The 2,629-nt window shown below is 36.1% G+C and overlaps 1 long non-coding RNA gene across 1 annotated transcript; it reads left to right on the forward strand.

Moving 5' to 3' along the window:
* The first annotated feature begins 54 nt into the window (after positions 1-54).
* Positions 55-2,487, forward strand: LOC112140671. Its single transcript, XR_002918224.2, has 4 exons — positions 55-90; positions 179-226; positions 1,146-1,260; positions 1,346-2,487. It is a non-coding gene; the product is annotated as an uncharacterized LOC112140671 (long non-coding RNA).
* The last annotated feature ends 142 nt before the right edge of the window (positions 2,488-2,629 follow it).

The following is a 2,629-nucleotide window of genomic DNA, read 5'->3' on the forward strand; positions in this document are numbered from 1 at the left end:
TGTGGTAAAAAGTTGTGAGTGACTTTAACAACAATTGTGACTCTGGTTTGTCCTCTGCAGTATATCCACTCTGCTGGGATCATCCATCGGGTTTGTAAATCGTCAGACTGCTCCTCTGTGTTTCCCTTTTCTTAGTTCTCTATCTTTTGAGAAAAAAAAAAAAACTTGTGTCTTTCAGGATTTGAAGCCAGGGAACCTCGCTGTAGATGAGAACTGTGAACTAAAGGTCTGTTTCTAACATCTAACATGTTTATTAGTCCCTCCAGGATTTTTCAAATATTGCAATTGTATTAATTCCTATAAAACAGTCCCTTCTTCTCGACACAACAACTTTGCAGCAACTTCTGTCAATCACTCCCATTTTGAACAAGTTGTGTATCAAGAACTACTGATTGACTCCTTTGACAAATCCTCTGTCTCTTGCCCCCTCAAGGTATTCTGGGTAGCGTAGTCATTAGTTACAGAAACACTTGTCATCTGTCTAACCACGTAAACATGCCCCTAAACACAATGTACTGTCCCCACGTTTCTGTGATGGTTGACAGTCAACTTGACCTAAACATTAAAATATGTAAACAAATTCAATTTGTAAGATTATAATGTATTAAAAAGATTTTATTAACAGACAGGGATACAAGTGTTGAAGTGATCTCTGTCTGTCTGTGTTTTATCATAAATTTGATTTCAGAATAAAAGCACTTTCGAGATAAATAGAATTTCGGATAATATAAAGAAAATAAAGTTGCATTTGATTTGACCATTAGAAAAACTAATAAAACAGTGTCCCAGCTATTTTCTCCAGTTGGATTATAATCTTTTTAACAGGAATATGTTACGTTTACTAAACATGTTCTATAGTTGCTCTTTCGCAAACATGACAAAAAGTATGATTTATTTTGAAATAAATCCCTGTTTAAAGGGCTTATATCATCATGCAAAATCAACTTTTTTGAGCTTTTAAATGAATTAAAACGTTAATTCCACACAAAAACTATTGGAAAACATGATAACTTTTTAGAAAACGCAACTTCAGGCTTTTAGTACCAGAAGTATCTCAAAAACTGCTTACAAGATCCTGGAGGAACTAATGTGATGAATGGCTTCATCAAAAACTGAAACACTGAGTTTGTCCAAAATATTCACAGATTCTGGACTTTGGTCTGGCTCGGCACACAGAGAGTGAAATGACTGGTTATGTGGTAACTCGATGGTACAGAGCGCCAGAGGTCATCTTCAACTGGATGCACTACACTCAGACAGGTGAGGTTACGGTCCGTCTGGAATACAACAGAATCCTGCTGCATGGATCCCTTTGATTTCATTCATCTGCCTCCTGGACTCACAGTGGACGTGTGGTCAGCCGCCTGCATCCTGGCTGAAATGATCAGCGGTCAGGTTCTTTTCCCGGGACATGACAGTATCCTCACAAACTCCCAGCGACCCACAGGCTTCAGCCTGCAGGGGAATGTCTAAACTCGTCTGGAAATCAGGTCAGAGATTTTTAAGGTTTAAAACTTTTGTCATTTCAAAGATCGTGAAAAGTACCTAAGTGGAACCAAGAGGAGAACATTGACTGCATATGAGAACTGGACCGAGTAACCCCTCCCCCCAGCATTCAAAACAGGAAGTACCCTCTGGCTCCAAGTAGCTTCTATAGAGAAATAAACAGCTACAGTTTGTGGTGCCTTTACGAACTTAATGTTTTGTCAGTTGGTTGGTCAATAATTAGGAAAAATGAGATGCATCTGTTTACAAGATTTACCATCATTTTAATAATTTACAACTTAAACACAATTTACAAACAGAATGGTTTGCTTTCTTCTGAAAATGATGTGTTATTTTTTCACTTTCAAATCTCAGAGGGACTTAAATGAACTAAAGTAAAATAAATACAAAATGCACATGCAAATATTTTGGTTAAAAAGCAGAGGTGTCATGATTAATCCATCCAGATCGATCTCTCTTAGGCAAGTTTTTACTCGTATCAAACTGACCAGTGCCATTAAAAAATAGTTTCAAAATGAACTAAATCGAAAATCGATCTTGGAAAATGCAATTTGAATTGAGACATTGTAGGTTTATTTTACTATAACGTATAAACAACCAGGGACCATCACAGCAAACAACACACACACGTAAAACTGATCAACCATCGTTCCAGTCCGATGTGTGGAAACACTTTAAATTGATCAAAGTCATGTGACCAAACAGTGTAGTAGGACGTTCTAATAATCTTCCCTTTGGATTTTCCTGATGTGGAAAAACAACAGTGGGCTGAACTTTATCAAACTAAAATGTCAATGGATTTGATATTCATTTTTTTACTTGTTTGTTTGTACATATTTAATTTACACTTAATTTTCTTGAGGAAATTCAAGGAGTCTATCAAACTTCACCTGCACTGTTCAGTACCAGGTACTTATCTCTGAGTCACACCGGTTGAATCCATTTTAGGTCAGAGAATCGGAGCGTTCAAAATGAACCAATATCGACTATTAAACTGGTAATGTTAAAATGAATCTTTACACTTCTATAAAAAGTAAAACAAATGCATCTTTTTTTAAATACGTTTTTTTAAAGTATAATTATTCAGATATTTCTGCGTTTCTCTTATTTCTTGCTAGATATA

Source organism: Oryzias melastigma, unplaced genomic scaffold, assembly GCF_002922805.2.
Source record: "Oryzias melastigma strain HK-1 unplaced genomic scaffold, ASM292280v2 sc00463, whole genome shotgun sequence".
NCBI classification, from domain to species: domain Eukaryota; kingdom Metazoa; phylum Chordata; class Actinopteri; order Beloniformes; family Adrianichthyidae; genus Oryzias; species Oryzias melastigma.